This window comes from Peromyscus leucopus, chromosome 3 (assembly GCF_004664715.2).
Source record: "Peromyscus leucopus breed LL Stock chromosome 3, UCI_PerLeu_2.1, whole genome shotgun sequence".
Classification (NCBI taxonomy): Eukaryota; Metazoa; Chordata; class Mammalia; order Rodentia; family Cricetidae; genus Peromyscus; species Peromyscus leucopus.
In genome coordinates, this window is record NC_051065.1 from 140754844 (window position 1) to 140778476 (window position 23633).

The 23633-nt window shown below is 41.9% G+C and overlaps 1 protein-coding gene across 2 annotated transcripts in view; it reads left to right on the forward strand.

The window, feature by feature from the left end:
* Positions 1-1405: 1405 nt before the first annotated feature.
* The window catches only part of Styk1 (serine/threonine/tyrosine kinase 1), a 45004-nt gene continuing 22776 nt past the window's right edge, over positions 1406-23633 (forward strand). The window contains exon 1 of one of the 2 annotated variants that reach the window (XM_028860515.2): positions 1406-1778. The gene's annotated coding sequence lies outside the window, so the exon portion shown is untranslated. The remainder of the gene's footprint in view (positions 1779-23633) is intronic. The other variant, XM_037204056.1, reaches the window with a different exon arrangement.

Consider the following 23633-nt stretch of genomic DNA (forward strand, 5'->3'; position numbering starts at 1 on the left):
ATATATATATATATATATATATGCAGCCAGTCATTTTAGTACAAGGAGACCTTCGTTGAGCTTCTGGCATGCAGATCTGTATTAGCAAAGCAACTGTGTTTGTGTAGTTTGTTAAATCAGCAATAGAAAAGTACCATACAACCTGAACTAACAAGGGATATAAAACTAACACAACACATACATGGACGTTTACTCATGGCCAACATTCTCTGGGCTACACCAACCCAGTGTCAACATGAGATTACACTAAGACTGACAGCCCACATTTACTTCCCTGCCTTTAGCTGATTGTAGAATATCTTTTTTAAAAAATAAAACTTACCCTCAATTGTCCCCAAGACCCCCAGTATGGTAAGGGACCTCATAACCACCAGGTTAAACTCTACTCCTAACCAGGGTCCCACGGTTTCCCTTGCCTGGCTTAAATGCCCTTGATGTCTACTGTCCCTCCGTACCTGGGGAGTCTCACTTAAGGTGCCAGACACAACTGCGCAATTCTGTGTCTGGCCACAGCGTCCAGCTTCCGCAGAGCTTCCCTGGCGATCGATCTCTTGTTGCCAGGGAAGCCTTTCAGGTAAAGCCTGGGGGCATGGCTAGGTGTTGCTGCCTCTCTCGGGGTCTCCGTGCTTTCAGATCAAGTCAGAAGAGTTATTCGCCTCGCTTCATGTTAAATGTCTTTGAAAGAGTTACAAAGCAGTGTGCCCCAGGACTGATCATCTTAAAGCTTTTCAAATGCCTTTTTTTGATGAAGTAATTCTATCAGTTGAATTATAATTCTTCTCTAAGACTCAACTGTAAGTCAAGAGGGCTTCCAGTGGTTCTCAACCTTCCTGTGACCCTTTAATACAGTCCCTCAGATTGTTGTGACCTCCAACCATAAAATTATTTATTGCTACTTCATAATTATAATTTTGCTACTGTTATGAATCTTAATGTAAGTATCTGATATGCAAGATATCTGATATGCGACCCCCCCCCCTCAAGGGGTTTAAGACACTGCTGGCTTAACAAAGGAGTGTAGGTCAACTCTACTTTTCCATATGCCTTTCCCCAGGGGGGAGGAGGGTCCAGCACGTAAGGAATTTCTAAAACTTTATACTAAGTATGTGAGGACCTACCTCTAGGACTTTCTTTTACATCGGTTCCTTTTAGGTTTATTGGAGTGGAGCTTGTGGTCTTTATTACCTTGTATCGCCTGGCAAAGCCTTGGGGTGGGGGGACCTTGCTCCCTGACATTGCAAGTTTCCGGGGAAACTGATTACGGGGTCTACCAGGAGGTGGCGCTGTTGCCCCACCTGAACTGACCCTTCTCTTGCTCTGTTTCTTCACCTTGCAATCGAAATTGAGCCCGTCGCTTGGCAACAAGTCCAACTTTTACAGTTTCGGCGGCCGAGGTTTCCTGCTGGCTGCTGTGTGGTGAGTTCCGGAAACCTCAGGGCCCGCAGACTTCCCTTTGTGGGGCGCCCGCCCAGAGTTCATCCTCTGCGGGCAGCCACGCCCCACCGGGGGAAGTTGAGAGTGGAAAGCCTTTCCTTGAGGCTGGCACACCTGGCTGAGCCTCACCTGTCCCTTCCAGTCCCCTGACTGGCCAGCTCCATCTGAAACCCGAGTGACCGAGTGACCGGAGGAGGAGGGACAAGGTAGCTGCTGGCTTCTGGGGTCAGAGGGAGGGAGAAGCATGCGGGTTGCATCTGGGGTGAGTTTGAAGTCTGGAGAGAAAAGAGGGAAAGAGAAGGAGCTGGTGGTGGAATGGCCCGGCTGGCTGGCTGAGAACCAAGGTGCGTTGATCTGTATTTCTTTGGAGCAAGTGTTTTGTGGCTTTTGACTTCTGACTTTTTATGTCACGAAAACTTCAGTTTTGGCAAAGAGAACAATAAGATGAAATTCTCGGAGAGGGGACAGTCAGGACCTAGAGGGTATAGAATAAATGAGGACACGGGAATTACTTATAGGAGGGTCCGTAGCCCCTTAGATAAGTATCTTGGGTTCAGCATGCTCAGCCCCGGAATTAGGCACCGCAGTTACAGTTTCTGCACTAGGTTGTGAGATAATATTTGTTCAATGAGATAATATTTTTATTATCTCATGTTTCAAAACTACGTGCTGTCCTTCGTTAGGACAACCTGTTTTCTCCTTCATCTCTCTCTTTTTTTTCTTTTTCCTGTTTCCCTCTATCAGTTACTCAATCTCACTACCATCTTGTCTCTTTTGTTTCTCTCTCATCTGTGCTACTTCCTTCCGTAAAGAGGCTTCTCCCCGTGGTGTGAGTTTCTTCTGTACATGAAACCATCCATGCCTTTCCCCTGCTACTTAATAAGAGCCACCAGTGGATGTGGGGGGAAAAAAGGTACACTGCAGTGGACCTGGACAGACACCGGCCTCTGCCAACTGCCTGGTTTATCCTTCTTCCTCCTTTGGCGTCTCCACTCACAGACACCTTGAGACCGATCCTTGCACTGAGACATCATGAAGTATTTGTGCTACTGCAAATTATAACCTTTTCTCCATGCCTTGATTATTGGCAGTTGGATGGGGGTTTGAGCAACCAAAACTCAAGTTTTCAGTTGTAGAAGTACACGTGTAAAGTCTGTATGTCTGCAGGACTGCTGCTCCTGAGCTCTGTGGGAAAGGGTTTATTCTGAGCCTCTTTCTGGGGTTGACAGGTGACTGTCTTCATATTATGACGCCCCCCCCCATTTGTCTGCCTTTGCATTTTCATTTTATAAGCACATCAGTCACATTAGACAAAGGCCAATCCTGCTTGTCTCATCTTTTAAAAGTCCTCATTCCTAAACAACGTCAAATTTGGGGGTAGGAGGTTCTACAGTATCAACATACGAATGGAGTGGGTCACAACTCAGCCCATGACAATAGTTTAATCTTTATGTATATGCTCAAATGCAGTCCATTATAAGTGTACTCAAAGATAGTCAGGGCATCTTAGGAACTGCTCAGCTGTCTCCTGATGCTTCTCCCCACCTTTCCCACCTCTCGCTGTGGTCTCAACAACAACATGCTCTGAGGTTGCATGGTCTGTGATTCTACAGTTCTCTTTTGTTTTAGCATGAGACCTCACCTGTGCTGTGGCTGCTGTAACCAATACCCCCCCCCCACACACACACACAAAGCACACAGTCTTGTCTTTGGGTTCTGTGGGTCTGAAGTCAAGCATGGGTAGGGCGGTCTTCTCTCTGGAGGCTCCAAAGAAAAACCGGTTCCAGTCTTGCTTTTTCTGGAGCTTTGAGCGCATTCCTGAGTTCATGCCCCCTTTTCCACCTTCAAAGCCCACACTGCCTGGGTTTGGTTTCTTCAGTCTTTCACACCAACTCCTTGCCCTCTTCTTGACTGTTTAAGCATCTTTGTGATGCACTGGACTCACTCGGTTACTTGGGGTAATCTCTCTCTTTCAAAGTTAGTTGATTAATTCCATTGGCAAAGTTAATTTCCATTTGCTATTTAACACTGATAAAAACAACACATTAATAAGGTCCAGAGATTTAGGGCATGGGCATTGTGGGAAGAAGGAAGCTTTTTTTTTTCAATTCCTGTATTGAGTCTTTGAATATATTATCATCCCCCATCCCTACACACCTCTCCTTTTTTTCCCTTCATTACTGGGAATTGAACTCAGGGCATTGTCACAATATCCTTAGTTTTTTTTTTTTTTTTTTTTTTTTTACAGATTTTTGCTTTGTTAATTCTTACATTATGTTTGTGCCTGTATGTTTGTGTATGTAACTAATGTACAGACACACAGACACAAACATATGTAGTTACATACATGGACACATACACCATTATGTGGGTTCGTGCGTGCACAGGAGTGCAGTCAGGAGGCGGTGGATCCTCCAGAGATGGCGTTACGGGCAGCTCTGAACCCCTGGATTTGGGTGCTGGGAACTGAACTTGGGTCCTCTCCGAGAGCGGTGTGTGTTCCTAACCACTGAGCCGTCTCTCCAGCCCCATCTTAGCCCTCTTTTTATTTTCTGCTTTTCAATGGGGCTTTGGTTTTCCAACCTGGCCTGGACTGACTCTAGCCCAGGCAGGTCTTGAACCTTCTATCTTCCGGCCTCAACTTCCAGAGTTACTGCTAGTGTTTACTTTTTACTCAGAGATTAGCATTTTCATTCTTCTGTGTAGCAAGGAAGTTTAAATCCCTTTCATGGAGAAAAACATCAACTTGCCTAAAGATAGAATGAAAAAAAACGTGTGTTCACTGGGCAGCAATTGGGTACCATAATACTTTCTGTATAACATTGTTGCAAAAAACTCCTTGCGATGATGAAATGGCTCAGTAGGTAAGATACTTGACACAAGGCCTGACAACCTGAGATGAACCCCCAACCCATACAAAGGTGGAAGGAGAACTGTTGTCCTCTGATCTCCACACTGTGGCATGTGTGTGTATGCACGGACACAGACACAGACACACAATAAGTAAAACAAAATAAATGAAAAGAAACTCAGTCTTTTCATGGTTTTCAAAGCAGTTTGATCCTGTATGCTTGACCAATTTCTGTAGGTTATTTTCTTATAAAAATGACTTGCAGACCCAGAGATACTCTTATAGGCAGATTTAGTTACTTACTCAGGAAGCCTCTGTTCTAGAGTATTGCAATGAAAAGGATCTCCACAGCTCCTACATCTCTGTGCTCACGGAAGTCTCATCTGTTCTTCTTTCTTGTCCTCAGCAGCCCAGGGTTAGCTGGTCTGGATTCCCACGTGCTCCTTGGGTCTCCATCTGTCTGTGCTAATGCAGGAGGCTGACTGTGAAGCTCTGGAGGAAATGGCTGTCTAGAGGAAGGAGCAGTCGAGAATAGGAAACTCAGCATTAAGTGTGGGATAAGTGGTGTGGATCCTGAAAGTTCTCTATTCGTTAGGTCATGTGTTGGACACAGTTTCCAAGTGGGGAAAATGAGAGAAGAAATCTGTTCTCTTAAAGGTACAGCTGTCAGGTGCTGATAGAGGAGGAGAAGAGTCCTGTCTTGCGTCCGGGTCCTGAATTTACTGTATTTTGTTTATTATTATCAGTGTTGTTATTACTATTGTTGTTGGGATTTGCTCTTGTTGTTATTGGCTTTTGGTTGTTGTTTCTTTGTGAGACAAGGTGTCTCGTATCTCTGACTGTTCTTAAACTCACTGGGTGGCTAAAGATGACCTTGAACTTCTGGTCCTCCTCCCGCCATCTCTCAAGTGCTAGAATTTAAATGTGAGCCACCATGTCTGAGTCGGAGATTTATTTTAAGTGCTGCCCTTCTATCTGTGTCTTTGACTGTTTTGCTATCCTTTCTTCTTAGAGAAGAAAGGTGGTCATAGATGGGGAAATGGCTGGGGATACTTCCACGTTTAAAGACCTTTTAGTTTTGAACTTCTAAGACTCTCTTTGAGTTCTCTACCCAGCATAATGAGGAGATAGGTTAGTGCACAGTTGGGGACAGTTACTTTTAGATTCTGAAGGGAAGTGGAGGAAATCAGGGACTCCTGTCGGTCCCTTGCAGTTTGTCACTTGCAGCCTCTTTCCTGGGTCTGTACTCTCCCAGCTCCAGGCAGATGGCCTCCTCTGGTAGTTCTCTCCCATTGCACCAACTGAGCTACATGCTACGACTAAATACTCAACAAGAAGCAAATTAAGGGATGAAGGATTTGTTCGATTCATGATTTGAGTATGCACTCTGTCAAGGTGGGCAAAGCATGGCAGTGGGAGCAACTTGTGGCTCTGGTGGCAGAAGAGGGAGAGTTCTCACTAAAACTCGTGCATCAGGAACCAAAGCCAGGGAATGTGCCCCACTCTGTCTCATGTAGCTCAGGCTGGCTTTTAACTCACAATGTAGCTGGGGCAGGCCTTGAATTCCTTGATGCTGGGATTACAGGCTGCACCATGACACTTGGCTTGGCTTTCTCCTTTGTAGTCAGTCTGGGACTTAGTCCATAAGACTGTGCTTCTCACATTTGGAGTGGGTCTTCTCTCCTCAGTTTAACTTCTCTGGCAACAGCCTCGAAGACACTGCCAGTGGTGTGTCTCCTCGGTGAGGGTAATAGAGGAAGATGCTGGCCTACCGTGGCATGTGCATGCATAGGACACATCCACATAAGCAAGCAATACACATACACATACATACACACACCACACACACATACACGCACACACCACACACACATCACATATACACAGACACACAGACACAGACATACACACACACACCACACACACCACATACACACACACACACACAGACACACACACACACACACACACACACACATGCCTGTTCTCATGCAAGCACACATGCACACAAACACACGGGCTTAGGACCAGCCTCCCGAAGTCAGGTTGCACTGTTTCGGCTCCTGCTGACCTTCACCTAGGTGCTCAATGAGTCTTTGTTGATCTTGGCCCAAAGTTTAGTGCTGCTTCTGGTCGGCTAGGGAACACAGTAGCAGGATTTGTCAGTGTGAGAAGCAGAAGGGGTGTACTTTGTGAGTCAAGGGGGGAAACCTAAGGGAATGCTGAGAATCTGACTTGGACGTCCTGTCTCCCATCTGATTTATAGTAACAGTCTTCAAATCCAGTCAGTGTGGTTGGAATCTGGGTGGGCCTACTTGGCCTCTTGCCCCTTGGATTTTGCCCGAGGCCTCAATATTTGATCTCTTCAAGGTACAGAAGGGGCTGACATCTTGGTATGAGCCAGCATGAATTCTGGTAGAAGAAAAGAGCAGAGTGCTAGAATATTCCTATAGTCTCAGCAATAAAATCACTGGTAAGTGGCAAATTCCATGTGTGTGCAGGAGCTGGATTCAGAAGCCTGTCCGTCCCAAGGCATGGTGGCAGAAGACATGATGAATTCTAAGACCCAGGATCTCCTTTCTCATTCCCATCTACAGAAAACTCAACTAAATGCAAAAAGACTAAACATCGCCAGGCTTCTGAGTGGTGGGAACTTGCAGTGTGAAGAGCTGGGGATTTGAAACATCCAATGCCTGCCTTAGCTTTAGTGTCAGTTAAGTGCTGGGTAGATGTTGGTGGTTTGAGTTGTTTCCAGGGGTCCCTTTTTTCATTAGTTGTAACTTGTGCACACTAGTTATACAGAATAATAATCACATGGAGATGCTTTCCCATCACTCTCCCTTACTCTTTCTTCCACTATCCTCTTCCTCTTCTCAAGTAATTCCTTCAGAGGGCTCTTGTAGCTTCACAGTTAGAACTCTGTGGCCTTTGTGATGCATGTGCTGCATTTCATAGTGCACTTATAAAGGGGTTAATAAATGAATGAGGCAGGCCCAAGTGGTGCATGCTTTTAATCCCACACTCAGGATGCAGAGACAGAGAGACAGGTGGATCTCTAGGAGTTCAAGACCAGCCTGGTCTTCATACCAAGCTCTAGGACATCAAATGCTACACAGTAACACCCTGTCTCAAAAATAAACAAATAAACAAACAAATAAATAAATAAATAAATAGGCTTAGCAAGCAACAGCATTTGCTTTACAAGCCTGCTGATCTGAATAAGATCCCTAGAAGCCACATAAAGCTGGAATAACCCACTGACCTCCACACATGCACAGTGGCACAAGCTCACACACATATGCAACACACACACACACACACACACACACACACACAAACAAACACATCCATTTATTTTTTAAAAGAAATGAATAGCAGGGTTTTGCTTCAGATATCTTGCTTCTTTAGTTGGAATGTGGCTATCATGGCATGGACCACAGAGGTACTCAGTACATTTGCAGTGTGTTAGCAGAATGGCCTTCTGATGCTGAGGGTTGACCTGCTGTGTTTGCATCACTCCTGGAAGCCCAGGCTGCTCTGCCTGATACCATGTGACCTTATTTTCACTTTCCTCACCCATAATCCAAATTCAGGATAGTCTAATAATACAGCCAGAATCAAGAAGTCACATGTCATCAGATTAGATTTCTCCTTTTTTTTTCTGATCTCAGGCAAGGTACTTTTAAACTTAACACTTAAACTATAGTTTTCATATGTAATATGCTGTGAATAAAACAGCAGGGTCATGTTCAAACCTGTTGTTTTTACTATAAGAGTGAAGGAAAACTTGAAGAGTACTGAATCAATGTAAGATTGTAAGAGGGAAATGGGATAACACAAATACTATTTGCAATGATCTGTGTCCACTCCATCCTTCATCATCACATTAATTGTTTCCCTTTCTTGAACCAAAATGAAAGCAAGTAATTTTCAGTCCTCTGGATTAATTCTCAGCAGGGAATGGAGGTGGCCCAACTAGAAAGTGAAAGCCAGAGTGTAGATTATCTACAACTGATTGGGCAATGAACACTTGATGGTGTCCCCATAACTGGTGACAGGCTGTGGGCTACGGATATTCAGACAGCACGGCATAAATCCCTAACAAAAGGGAGGTTCTTTAATATTTGATTTCTGGAATATAATTGCTGATGATGCATCTTGTGTATGTTCACGAATGAGTCAATGATTTAGCAGTAATATTGGGGGCTATAGCTTTGTGGGCTTGAGTGATGATGAAGCTCAGTGCTGGAGAACTTGTCTAACACAGATGAGGTCTGAGGCTTCATCCTCAGCACTCCCAAAAAGCTGGCCTGAGAACCCAATGGAATGGAAGGACAGTGTAATATAAATCTTCTGAAACGTATCTTGGGTGCCAAGGGAGCAGTGGGTTCTGCTGGTGGATGGATTAGTAAAAGTCAAAGTGGAGATGGAAGTTAGGGACGTGGATTGTTGGGATGCCCCCTTGGGCGTATGAGGAACTGAGATCCCAGGGCTGTGAGCAAAACTGAGCTTGGTTCAAAATACCAACAGAACTACAGATGGTGCTTTTGTTTCTATCTACCCAGCAGTCGCCCAGGGACCAGTGGTCCCATTTCACACCACAGTGCCTGCCATAGATAGTATTCTGGCCAGTCTCTAGGAGGTCCTGATAGTCATTTTGCCCATGTACTGATTGTCCAAGAGACAGGACTTCTGTGGCCTCAGCAAATCACATATGAATTCATTTATTAATTTTTAGGTTTACATACAATGCAATGTTTTTCATTATGGCATTTTCATGCATATGTTCATTGAATTATTTTCATTCATTCCCCTCTGTCTTAGTTATGGTTTCTTTTCTAAAAATTATGCTTTAATTTGTTTATTTTGTGGAATGTGTGTATGTGTAGGGGCAAGAATGCTACAGCAGGTATATGTAGGATGGAGGTCAGAGGACAGCTTGTTGGTGTCCATTCTTTCCTTCCTAAATGCAGGTTCTGAGGACTAAACTTATTTCTTCAGGCATGGCGACAAGTACCTTTACATGCTGAGCCATCTCACCAGCCCTTGGTTAGGCCTGCTAGTGTTGTGATAAACACCATGGCCAACAGCAACCGGGGGAAGAAAGGGTTTACTTCAGCTCACACTTACACTTCATGGTCCATAACTGAAGGAAGTCAGGGCAGGGACTCAAGCTAGGAACCTGGAAGCAGGAACTGAAGCAGAAGCCATGGAGGAGTGCTGCTTACTGTCTTGACCCTCATGGATTACATGACCTACCTTTTTATAGCACCCAAGACCACTAGCCTGGGGAAGGCATCATCCACAGAGATCTGGGTCCTCTCACATCAATCATCAATCAAGAAAAGGGACCACAGGCTTCCTCACAGGTCAATCTGGTGAGGACACTTTCTCAGTTGAGGTTCTGTCTTCTAAAATGACTCTAAATTGTAAATTCATAAAAAACTAGACAGTAACCCTTCATCACTGCTCTCCCTTAATCCATGCTGCCTACCCTTCTAACTTTTGCCTTCCATCCCAAGACAATCACCCTTTTGCTTTCCTATCACAGGTGTTTAATTATCCTATACCCCTCTTTATCACCCTCCTTTCATGATTCTCTGTCTAGCTCCATGAACTCTCTCTTTCAATTTTTAACTTAGATTCAGCATATAAGAGAAAATATGTGGTGCTTGTCTTATAAGTGGGGCTTACTGCTTTTAACATGTGATGTCCAGTACCATACATTTTCATGACAATCTCATTTTTCTTTGGGGCTATATAAAATTGCCTGTATGTATATATGTATCACATTTTCTTTATCCATTCATGTATTGATGGACATCTATACTGGCTCATTCCCTGGCTACAGTGAATAGTATGGCTATAAATGTGAATGAGTAAGCATCTCTATGGTATATGAGTCCTTAGGTTATATACCTGAGAGTAGGATAGCTGGGTTTTATGGCATTATGACATTTATAGTTTGTTTATTTACTTATTTATTTATTTTTAAGAATCTTCCACTTTGATTTCATAGTAGCTGCACAAGTTCTTCCTTATCAACATTTGTTGTCATTTGTATCCTTCATTCTGACTAGGGTGAGATGGAAACTCAAAGTGTTTTACATGCATTTCCTTTACAGCCATTTATTGGCCATTTGTATTTCTTCTTTGTAGCAAGTCTTTCTCTGTCCTGCCATCCAGCTCCCAAATAACTACACAGAGATTGATTATTAATTACAAAAGCTTTGCCAAAACTTAGGCTTGTTTCTAACTAGCTCTTAGAACTTAGTTAACACATTTCTATTAATGTACATGTTGCCACGTGGTTTACGGCTTTTGTCTCTCACCCTGCATGCCTTGCCTCCTCTCTGTTTGGCTGGCGACTCTGCCTTCTTCCTCCCAGTGTTCTCTCTGCCTCAAAAATCCTGACAGCTATTGGACATTTAGCTTTTTATTAAACCAATCACAGTGGCATATCTTCGCACAGTATAAAAAAATATTCCATAGCATTTCCCCTTTTTGTCTAAATAAAAAGGAAAAGTTTTAACTTCACCATAATAAAACTATACACAATAAGAACAATTATCAGGTAAGAATTACATTTATAATGTCCAGTCCATTTGTATTTGGCATATTTGGAGAAAATACTCCATTATTTATTCTATCTTGATGAGTCCAAAGCTTTGTACCTGATTTTCCTACTAAGGAAAGCTGCAACTATAACTACCCAATCCTCAACTCCATCAAAGACCCCAGAAGGACATAATATTACCTGAGTAAACAGAAAGTACTGAGCAAGCAACTTCCAAAACTGTAAGAAATTACAGAAATAGCTGGCTGCCTGGACACTCACTCAGGTTCCTCTGCAGTGTTGGGGCATCTATCTTCAGCCTAGACAGACTTTTCAGTGAAGCAGGAAACTTTGAAGGACTGTCCTGCCCTCTCTTGGCAAAGTGTTCTGATTGTCCAGTTTGGACAGAATATTATCAACATTCGAAGCAAGGGTAGTTTTTTGCCCAAATGGCTAGCTTTTGCCACACAGAAAGTAAACTCCATATGGAGGTTCTTTGATGCCCATCTTCCTTTTTTGTAGTAAATTGGTACTGTCAGGAGCAGATGTGCCTCGCTGGCAAGAAAAACCTTATATTATTAAGACATTTTTAAATGCCATATTCTTTAGGTCTTTGAAGTGTTTGAAGATCATCTATGTATCTAAAATGTATCTCTGTATGACCTTGAAAAACATAAGTAACATAACTGTAAGTTTGATAGTTATGACTATTAACCTGTATTTCTTTAATATCCTAAATAGCTTTCAAGGACTAAAACTTTACACTACATTTTTAAATGACCTTCATAGGTATAATACCTTAAAAAAGAAAAATGCATATATATATATAAACAAAAATAGCTTAAAATAGCTTTAAATTTGTATCAATATACAAAATGCCACACCAATGTAAAATATTTGATATATATGGTTGTTCAAAAGTAGATTTGACAGTCTACCCCTTTATCTCATCATTTCTATATCACCTCTTTTCCCTTTTAGAAAGAGATCCCGAGAATCTAATCTCCTTTGTTTAGCTTTTTCCCCTGGTCATGACCAATAACAATTTGTAACGAACACCCCTAAACAATGACAAACATCCATAACCCACTGAATGACCAAAAATCACCCACTCCATCTCTGGGGAATGTGGTTGTTGTTTCTCTAGACTGCTTCCTGTTGTCTGTGGGTGCTGGAATCTTTAAGGGACCCTGAAAAAATTAAGATAATGATCAAGTCCTGGGGAAGCTAGCTGTTGTCCAGTCTTGATGTGATGGCTTATCTAAGGTTCTGGCTGGAGTAATCTGTGAGGCTGGACCATCTCAGCCAACAGTCTTGAAGCTGTTCTGGATGTAGAACTTTGAGGAAACAGCATCAGAGGCAATTTTGAGAGGCTGAATCACCTGAGCATCCTTTTTCATTGGTGTCTGGTCCCCTTGTTCTGACAACACATAAACTTTCAAAGGTGACATACATATCTGCATTAACAGCAGCATGGACTGTTTGTTGTACACAAGCCAGCCAAAGATTTTTTTTTTTATTTGAGCAGGTAAAATATACACCACTTGTCTTGTAGTTTTTCTTTATGCCTGTAGCCAGGATTTTCAGGGGGTGTTCCTCGATCAAACTTGATCACTACTAACCTTAAACAAATCCACAGCCTTTTGTTTTCTGTGGAAACAAAAGCATAACCTCTTCCCCAAAGCAACATATTTTTTTGACTTCCATTTTGAAGTTAAGATTTGTTGAAAAGTATAAGTTGGTATAATTTAGCAGTTTCCATAATCCAATGTCTCTTAGCAGCTACTGTTCATTCATCAGCAATCAAAAAATTCAAAAACAATACAGTAACATACAGGATCCAGACTCTGTATATTTTCCATCTCTACATGGTTTATCACTTTTTAAAGGTTTATTTATTTTTATTTTTGTGCATATATGTGTGTGTGAGGATGCCCTGGAATAGGAGTTACAGACAGTTGTGAGTTGTCAAGTGGGTGCTGGGAATTGAACCCAGGTCCTCTGGAAAACCAGCCAGTGCTCTTAACTGCTGAGCTATCTCTCCAGCCCCCAGGCTTATTCCTTTAAAAAATGTTTATTACTTCTCTCTTTAAAGACTTTTTAAAAATTATTTTTATGACTGTCTATACCCTTTTTCCCCTTTTTCTTAAGCCTATGCACATTGTTAAACACACTGTAATCTCTTTAGAGGTTTTTTTCACCTGAACTTGCTTTACTGCATATCTGTAACCTTTTCTGTCTGAATGAGCAAAATCTTACACTGCCACACAGCTTAGCCAATGGTGTGGAGGCAGCTCAAGCCCACAGGCAGTGGCTGAGCAATGCCTCTCTGTACCATGACCCACACGAGAGACTGTGCGACTAGGAAGCCACATTTGTCTCCATTTTTGTTTGTCTGGAACCTTTTTAAAGCTTTCTCAGGTCTTATATGGAAATAGGTGGCCTCATGTTGAGCACCATTTGTAGCAAGTCTTTCTCTGTCCCACCAGCCAGCTCCCAAATAACCACATGGAGACTTATTAATTATGAAAGCTCAGGTGATAGCTTTGGCTTGTTTTTTAACTAGTTCTTATAACTTAAATTAACCCATTTCTATATATTTATGTGTTGCCATGTGGCTTGTGGCTTTTAATTCTCCTTCTCCATGTCTTGCATCCTCCCTGTATCTGGCTGGCCACCCTGCCTTCTTCCTCCCAGGGTTCTCTCTGCCCCCAAAATCCTGCCTAGCTATTGGCTGTGTAGCTCTTTATTAAACCAGTAACAGTGACATATTATCACACAATGTAAATCAATATTCCATAATACTTCTAAGAATTATCACTTAAGTTCATTAGCCTATTTATTGATTGAATCATTTATTGTTGTGGTGTGTGTGTGTGTGTGTGTGTGTGTGTGTGTGTGAGTGTAGTGTGTGTGTATGTGTGTGTTTTTAATTTTTGTAGTTCTTTATATATCCTAGATATTAACCTCCTGTTGGATGTGCAGTTAGAAATAATTTTCCTCATTGTGTAGGTCACCTCTCATTCTGTGATTGTTTCCATGTTGTGCAGATGGTTCATAATTTCACTGTAATCCCAATGGTCAGTAAGGTGTTTGCCCCACAATCATGAATAGAGTTTGGATTTCCAACACCCACAGAAATGCCAGATAGGTGTAGTGGCCCATCTATAATTGAAACTTTTGAGAGGCAGAGACTGGAACAAGGTGGCTGGTTAGGCTATTCAAATAGCTGACCTCTAGGTTCCAGTGAGAGACCCTGATTCAGTACATGTGATTGGATAACACAAATAGTGTCAACTTTAGGTCTCCACATATATGCATTTATACATACACATACGTACACACACATACACACATGTATATATGCCCATATATACCACAGACTGCTGTGTGACACTATCCTTGTGGACACATGAATAAATGTCTTCTCACTCTAGATAGGGAAATGACAACAGACCAGAGTAAGGATACCATCAAATACCAATTTTGTAAAGCAATGAGTTTTATGGAAGTTACTTACAGGAGTGGAAATAACTCAAAGACAGCTGCATCATCAAAGCCCACCCCAGCATAGGTGATAGCTCACAAATGGTGGACATCTGGATCACACTTCACAGCCTGAAGACAGCTCAGTAGGTTGGAGAGTATCTTTTCTAAGCAATTCAGTTGGTCTGAGCCTCTTACAGGCAGGTTACCTAGCCTTAGCTTCTTTTAGGAAGCTCAGCTTGTCTCAAAGTATCTCTGAGAAGTTCTTACTGTTTATATAGCCTTAGGGAGGGAGGAGCCTAGTGAATCTGGTCAGTTTCAGGAACTTCCTGAAGACTTGGAGTTACTTTCTAAGCTTAAGGAACTTTTCTAAGGAGTGGAATGTTTCATTCACCTCCCATTTAAAACATCCTGTTTTGTAACGAGGTTCCTTCTAAGATGGAAGTTTATCTTAGAGGAAGTTATTGCCCAACACACAGCATAGGCATGCAAAACAAAGAAATGTAACAAAACCTTGTAAATTTAAAACTATTGAAAGTTTATGTTGGAGTTGATTTGGAAATTTTTATCCATTTTATAACAAACCAAAATTCATTAAAAAAACACTGTAATTATGACCCCCTGTGTTAGACATTGCCACCAGATCTTTAAGATATGACATCAGTTTCTAACTTTGGAGGCACTCAGGAGAAAAGTTTAAGAGCTCTGTGACATAGTCTGTTTTCCTTATTTCCACACTTAAGAAGGAGAGATGAAGAAAATGACTAGGTTTGATCATAACCCAACTTAGTGGTAAAAGCTTACAACTTTTGACTGCTTCCAACAGTTTTTCCATTAGGTAAAACAGAGTAAATGAGCTGTAGGAACAATTCATGTCTGGCTCCACTTGAACTAAAGAGGAAGATGTCTCTTTGACTAGAGAATTAAAAAATATCCAGGATTACAGATTTGGTGGGGGGTTCTCAATTTTATTTAAAAGCAGCTCTCAGGTTTTTAAATTTGCATTTGGAGCACACTGAAGTAAGGGAAGCTTTGCATTTATGCCACTGTGCATGTAGTCTACTTGATAAATACATGCCGAACCAATGAGCTTTAAAAATATGTAGGTGTGTCTCTTCCACTTTCATAGAAAAAAAACCCATCTGTGCATGTCTCTATTCTAAATTGGAAAATGTATGAGAAAGTGAGAGAAGAAGCAAAGGCAGCACTCTACACAGCTTTAATCATCTCTAAAATAAAGGCAGCTCAGTGTCCTGTGTGCAAAAAACATCAGCTCATCTTCCCCTTCAGGCTATGTACAATAAAGTACCAATAAACACAAAACAAACCTTGTGAGCTGTTGGTTTCTATGGAGGATGTCTTACGCTTAGCTTTTTCCCATGTGAAATACATAGTGTTTATATAACATAGCCACCTACATTGTTCAAGAATGTTCTGTTTGATCTCTAAAATTCTTTAAAAACTATACCTTTCCTTGGTCCTGAAAGATATGAGGCACGTTAAGCTTTCTTTTGGGTGATAAAAATATATTGGAGCTATGTAAAATTACTAGTTAGTTACTCAAACAAAGTATGTGCACTAAATGTCACTGAATTATGTACTTTAAAATGGCTAGGGGCTGGTGAGATGGTAAGGTGTTTGCTGTGCAAGCCTGATTGACCTGAGTTAGATCCTGGGAACTCAGAGTGGAAGGAGAGAATTGACTCCTTTAAATTGTCCATGACACATGTACAAATGGACACATACACAAAATTAATAAACAGAATGTAAAAAACAAACAAACAAGCTGAAGGCAGAGGCAGGTGGATCTCTGATTCAAGGCCAGTGTGGTCTGTGGTCTACAGAGTGCTAGGCCAGCCAGGGTTGTATAGTGAGACCCTGTCAAAAAAAAAAAAAAAAAAAAAAAAGAGAAAAGAAAAAAGAAAACAACTAAAGTTTGTGTTAAGTAAATATTACCTTTATAAAAAATGTGAAAACTTAAAATATTTTATATGTCATTATTCATAGTAACATTTATAGTGGTGAAAACTAGAAATTAATCATAGTAAATGGGTAGTCAAAGTCAAATATATTCATACAATCCAATGATTTAGTCTCAAAAAGGGACTCATGCTTAGAAATCATTACATTAAGTGAAGGAAGCCAGACACAGAAGGCCACATACTGCATTACATTATTCAGTGAATACGAGAAGTCCACAGGCAGAAAATGGCTCATGATTGCCCTGGCTTAGGGGGCAGGAGAACTAGGCAATCTCTGCTGTTAAGAAGGAGTTTCATTTTGGTAGGTTATGAAAATATTTTATTTAAAAAAGATTTATTTATTTTTATGAGTATGATGTTTTGCCTGCATATATCCGTGTACCACGTGTGCCTTGGACTGGAAAAGACCAGAAGAGGATATCAAATTCCCTGGAACTGGAGTTATGTATTGCTCTGAGCCACCATATGGGTGCTCAGAATCAAACTTAGGTCCCCTGGAATAGCAACAAGTACTTTTAACCCTGAACCGTCTCTTCAGCCCAATGACATATTTTAAAGTAACGTAGTGATGACAGTTGTCTAATAGTGTGAATATACTAAGAGCAACTTCTAAAAATTGGAAAATGTTGAATTTTATGATACATAATTAAAAGAGCAATATTAAAGGTAATTCTAACTTTGCAAAGGAAAGAAGGAAAGCAGAAGAGAAAGACAAAAGAAGGAACAGAGTGGAGGAAGGAGAACAGGAAGAAGGAAAAACTTTTAAGACAGTACAGTACAGTTTAAGCTGTAAGAACATTGGCTCTGGGCCACGGTTTCTCCATCTGTGAGAATTCTGATTCACCACACCCAGTTGGTTTAGAGAGGCACCTGCCCTGTAAGGATGTTGTCCACATTTGGCACTGTAAACACAGTCAAGAGCAGCAGGCAACAGTGGGGTAAACCAGAACCAAGTACGCCCAGGTAGAACGGCAGTGAAGGAGCAGCGGGGTGGGGCAGAGAGCAAAGCTGGCTGTTGAGCGGGATTGTGTGAACTCTGCTCTCCTGGTAGTGGAGACTCTGGGGTATAACATGGAATGTAGCTAGTTTCCCGGTCTAGCATTTTGTTTTATTTTATTTTCGTTTTGTTTTTTTATGTTTTTGTTTTGAGTCAGAGTCCCACTCCGTAGTCTAGGCTGGCTACGGAGCAAAGACCAATCTTGAAACCTCTGCAATCCTCCTGCCTCAGCCTCGCCAATGCTGGGATCACAGGTGTGAGATACTCTTCCCAGCTGTACCTGGGTTTTGTGAAGCTCTGAACATGTGTGAAGGGATGGTGAGCAGCATCTCATGCGTTTTGTGGCTTAATGTGAATAATCCCTAGACGCATACTTCTGAGGAGCATACTTCAGAAGTCAGGCAGGAAACATGACACCTTTGTCCTCTTGTTCCAATATGAAATTACCTTTTCAAGAAGATTGATTTTTAAAGTTTTAGTTGTGTGTGTGTGTGTGTGTGTGTGTGTGTGTGTGTGTGTGTGTGTGTATGTGTGAACATGTGAGTGTAGGTGCCTATGGAGTCCAGAAGAAGGGGTTCAATCCCATGGAACTAGAGTCACAGGTGGTTGAGAGACAGCCGGAACTGACCTACTCTGGTGATGGGATGGCCAAACACCCTAATAGTCATGTCAGAAACCCCATCCAAGGACTGAGGAATCTGGATGCAGAGATCCACGGCTAGGCCCTGGGTGGAGCTCCAGGAGTCCAATTACCGAGAAAGAGAAGGGTTTATATGAGCGAGAATTGTTGAAACCAAGGTTGGATAAAGCACAGGGACAAATAGCCAAACGAATGGAAACACATGAACTATGAACCAAAGGCTGAGGGGTCCCCAACTGGATCAGGCCCTCTAAATAGATCTCTGAAGTATTCGAAGGCCACCTGGCCAAATTGTCGTGCTAGAAACCCCATCCAATGACTGAGGGAACTGGATGCAGTGTTCCTTAATTCTTACAGTAATGCTTAGGTAACATCACAAACCAAGTAAGAAAGTGAGAAAACAGAGTATACAGCTAATGAGCACTGGAGACAAGTGTATTTGATTTCAGAAATAGGGTTTATTTACTATACTTCTGAGACGATGCAAAAATTGAAAGTGAACTGAAGCTAAAGTATGCATACTGGATAAGCCATATAAAACTGCCTTTAATGTGTAGCTATAAATGACTGTAAGGAAAAGGGAGCAGAGGCAGTAATGTACACAGTTTAACAGTGCAGGCAACAGATGTTGGGCTAGCTGCTAGGCTACTGTATGGTTGTTTAGGTAAAAAACCAGTTGCAACAGAGTTATAAGTACATCCCCACACATCCACATCCACACCTGTGCACACACCACTTTCCACTTCTGTTTGTTAGATTATTTCACAACCGTTCTTTCTTAACATTTAGGAAGTCTTTCACCACGTTAAGGGGAGAAGGGACTGGATCCATGTTTAGGTCTGTGCTTTGAAGAGGAGCTTATTTTCCAGAGAGCCTGGCCGTGAAGCTGTAGCAGCCACTAAAGAACTTCAGGTTCTGTGATATTCACAAACACAACGTCTGAATTCTTTGAGAAGAAATTATAGAAATGAATTTCTTGACTCAGTAAGTTGTCTGTGAATGAAAGACATTATCACTTACGTGCACTGGAAGATCTGCAGATGCTAGCCGTCCTGATTTATTTACTTTAAAATTATTAAATTTATTTATTTATGGGGAGGCAGTGACCTTGTGATACATGAACATGAGGCTCAGAGAACAACTTGAAGGTATCTGTTCTCTCCTTCCTCTATTTGGGTTCTGAAATTGAAGTCACTTCAGCTTGGTGGGAAGTACCCATACCTGATGAGCTATCTTGCCAGCCCTTATTTGTTTATTTATTTATTTATCTATCAATTTATGTATTTGGAGATAGGGTCTTATGTAATCTAGTCTGGACTTGAGCTAGATATCTAGCTGAGGTTGGCCTTGAACTTCTGATCCTCCTGCCTCTACCTCCAAAGTCCTGGGATTACAAGTAGAGCCACCATGCTCAGTTATTTGGTGCTGGGATTGAATACTGGGCCTCACGCATGCACCCTACCACCTGAGTTACATCCCCAGACTCCTTGATAGTGCTTTAATAACAGTTTTTATTTTAAAGCTCTGCCTATGGCTTAGAGGTAGAATGCTTTCCTAGAATGAATGTGGCTCTCTCTAGTTTATAATTCCAGCAACACACACACACACACACACACACACACACACACACACAAATACAATATAAGAATCCCATCGTGGTTATCAGAAAGAATTCTTGCTAAAACAGCCACTTGCAATCACTTTCATTGATGACCCCCCCACACACACACACACACACTCACTGACTCTCTGGAGGATTCTTGGAGCTAATCATGAAGGATGAGTTCAGCTTTTTAGATTAGAAAATGTAACCTTCAGCAGAGTGAGATAAGTCCACCTCAGGAATCTGATTCTTGTCCTGAGTTCTTTCTGCTATTGGAAAGAGATAATACATTAACTCTGTTCTGTGAACTTCAACTTGGCTCTCTTACAGACTGGGCCAGATAGTAGCCTTGACAAGCACCAGGAAGAACTCATTAAGCTTCAGGACTCTACTCTGACTGTAGGTCAGGAGAGCAATTTTGATTACTCATTGAAATAGATAGGTTAAAAAAAATTATATCTGATCCTATTTCAAAAAAATTTGGAGACAGGGTCTCACTATGTAGTCTGGGCCAACCTTGAACACAGAGATCCTCCTGCCTCTGCATCTCAAGTTCTGGGATTATAGGCATGCACTTAATGTATTTTCAAAATGTATTCATTAAGCTGGGCATGGTAGTGCACACCTTTAATCCAAGCATTCAGGAGGCAGAATCTCTGTGAGTCTGTGGCCAGTATGGTCTACATAATGAATTTCAGGCCAGCCAGGGCTTCATAGTGAGGCCCTGTCTCAAAAAATAAAGAATAAAAACAGCCAGGCAGTGGTGGTGCACGCCTTTAATCCCAGCACTCGGGAGGCAGAGGCAGGCAGATCTCTGTGAGTTCGAGGCCTTCCTGGGCTACCGAGTGAGTTCCAGGAAAGGCACAAAGCTACACAGAGAAACCCTGCCTCGAAAAACAAAACAAAACAAAACAAATAAATAAAAACAAAATAAAATTACTAATTCATATAAAAGTCACTCTTTGTCTATATTTATTAAACATTTTTCTTAGTTAATTCGCCTCCCTCCATTCTTATCTAAGTTTTCTTATTATCATAAAATCACTGTGCTTTTATGTTTCTTGATTGGCTTTTTTTTTTTTTTTTTTTTTTTTTTTTTAGACAGAGTTTCTCTGTGTAGCTTTGGAGCCTATCCTGGAACTCACTCTGTAGCCCAGACTTTATTGATTGGCCTTTTCACTGTGATTTTTTTTCCTATGGGAAAATATCCTATCTTTGAAGTTTATGAAGTAATCACTAATCTCATATACTCTATAATTCGAATTTATGCTTCTTAGAAAGATGTTTACTTTTTTCCATCTCAAATTTATATTGCTATCAATGAAGTAACTATGTAAATTACTTTTGATAATTAGTATAGAAAGAGCGTGGAAGTGGTGGCGCATGCCTTTGATCCCATAGATCTCTGTGTGTTCAGGGATACAGCCAGCATTGGAGACATACGCCTTTAAGACCTAGAGGGCTGTACATACAGACAGTGATGAGGCAGTCACATGTTTGGGTTTACAAACAATGAGAAGGCAGAACAAAAGACGATAAAATGACTTACACACAGGAAATAGCTCTTTTTTGGGAAGCTAGGACCACCGCAGGAGTAAGGGGGAGATTTTAGCTCTGAGCTCTGACCTCTCGGCTTTCTCTTTTACATTGGTTCTGTGTTTCTTATTTAATAAGACGGTTGGTTACATCTACACAAATTAGTAATCCATTCCCTAAATTTCAGTAGTTCTTAACCCCTGCTGTTTGTCAGCATCTTCTTGGAAGATTTTCTACTTTGAATGATGTTATGTGGAGTCATAATCTAGGACCCTTTATCATCCTCATCTCTGGGAGCAGTGGGGAATGAGCAGCAGGAAATACTATTTTCACATTATTATTAATATTTCACATTATTATATTATGGCTCCTGTGAAGTTCAATGGTGCGGGCAGGTGTGAGGACCACTGACCAGGTAGAGCCCTGAAGGTCTACAAGTCAACCTTGGAAGCCTTCACTCACTCATGCAAGTCCTCTCATTCAAAATCTATGAGGTACCTTGGAGAGATGCTCGGACACAATTTTCCCCCATCCTTTCACCTGTTTATTCCTGGAAACACTCACTCTGGTCCTGCCTGCACTCTTCTGTGTCCACTCGCTGTGGGCTTTCGGCCCTCTCATGCCGTCCAGTTATCTTCTATCATGATGCTGACTCCCCTCCTCCTTCGGCCTCCACAGCAGCTCCCCATTCTCCTACTTCCTCTTTGCTCCTTCTTAAGGTCTTTGTGCATTTCCTCTTGGAGTGTCATTCACTTCCTTTATGCTTCCAAATGTTAGGACACTTGCATCGTGAACAAATGTCTGTTTTCTTCCTCTCTTCTTTTCAATTTTTCCCTCTGTTCTTCTCCTCTACTTCCAAGACTTTTAGTATCATTGAACAGCTTCTAGGGCTGGAGAATTGGCTCAGAAATTAAGAGAACTAGCTGCTTTTCAAGAGGATCTGGGTTCAATTCCTTACACACACGGTGGCTCAAATCGTCTATAACTCCAGTTCCAAGGGATCTGATTCCTTCTTCTGGCCTCTGTCTTCTGCCTGCATGTATGCACAAATATACATGCAGGCAAAAGACCTATACACATAAAATAAAAACGAAATAAAACAACAACAAAAACTCCACTAAGCTCCCGAAGATTCATCTTCAGCCCAGATGTCTTCTGGAGATTTCAAATCAAAATGTCAAATCTGACTAATTAGCCTGTATTATTTGTCTTGGGTTTGTCCTTCTCCCTTGCCCTTCCTACAGCTCCTGTGTGCTGATAGTTCAACCTAGGCAACATCTCCAGTGTTTATTTTTACTGTCAATATTGTAACCCCAGAGCCCATTGTGAAACAGTTGTTTTCTCCTGTTCATTGTTCCCTCCAACTTACTATTCAATGCTTACCAAAGTAACATTATTTCTTTCCTTTTAAGTTTGAAAGGATCACATGGTCACACGGAAGAGGCAAGGAGGGATAACCTGTTTTCACCTGAGTCTGACCCTTTTGTCCCTGATTCATTTCCTGCTGCTCTGTGTTTCTCCACTGTCCACAGGAGAGAGAGGAGGGTTTCCTAACCCCTGGAGGAGGAAGAAAGGGACTGTCAAGGTCAGATGCTGTGGTGTGTCTAGGTGTTACAGGAGTCACCCACCAAACCAGAGCTCAGACTACAGACATGTTAGCACAGAGCCAAGTCCCTCTGACCCCACCTTTCCTAGCACATAGACAGCTCACAGGTGCTGCTGACCCACCTTCAGGAGGGGACAGGCTCTGCCTCAGCTCCCAACTCTGCAGAAGGAGGTAGTAATGTCCTCTTGGGGATATATTTTTAATCTGGCCTGATATTTATTGTTTACCTGGGATTGTGTTCTGTGTACAGAATCGTTACTGAACCACACCCTGCATGACACTACTAAGGTAAAGGCAGCTGAGTGGACTTCCTGATTGTTGGCTTGGCCTGAAAGAAAGAGAGAGGAGAGGCAGGGAGGGAAGGAGAAGAGGTAGAGGGTGTGATGTATGCCTTTGTATGCGCGTGCATGGTCCTCAGGTCCCTCTTCTTAACCTCAGTTTGAACTTTTCTATCTATCAGAGAGAAAACAGATGAGAAGAGTGTTCAGAAACAAAACGTTCTCCTTGTTTATGGAGGAAACTGTGAGGAGATTTTGTGTGTGTGTGTCTCCCTGTCTCTCCCTCTCTCTCTCTCTCTGTGTGTGTGTGTGTGTGTGTGTGTGTTTGAGACGAGGTCTGGCTGTTCTGGAATTCACTATATAGACCAAGCTGGCTTGGTCTCAAACTCACACAGATCCACCTGCCTCTACCTCTCCCTCTTCCCCTTGAGTTCTGGGAACAAAACTGTACCATCACAACCAGCTGTGAGGAGATTTTTAAAGGGTTGGAAGCACCTGTTTGGTAGGCAGAGTCCAGGGGGATGGATCCAAAAGGGGCATCAAGCCTTGAAAGTACGATGTGATGAAGAATAATGTGAACAAAGCTTCTGGAAGAAGGCTTCCACAGCCACCACAGGCATCAGGTGTGCCAGTCTAATGGGGAAAGGAAGCCACAGCTGGATCT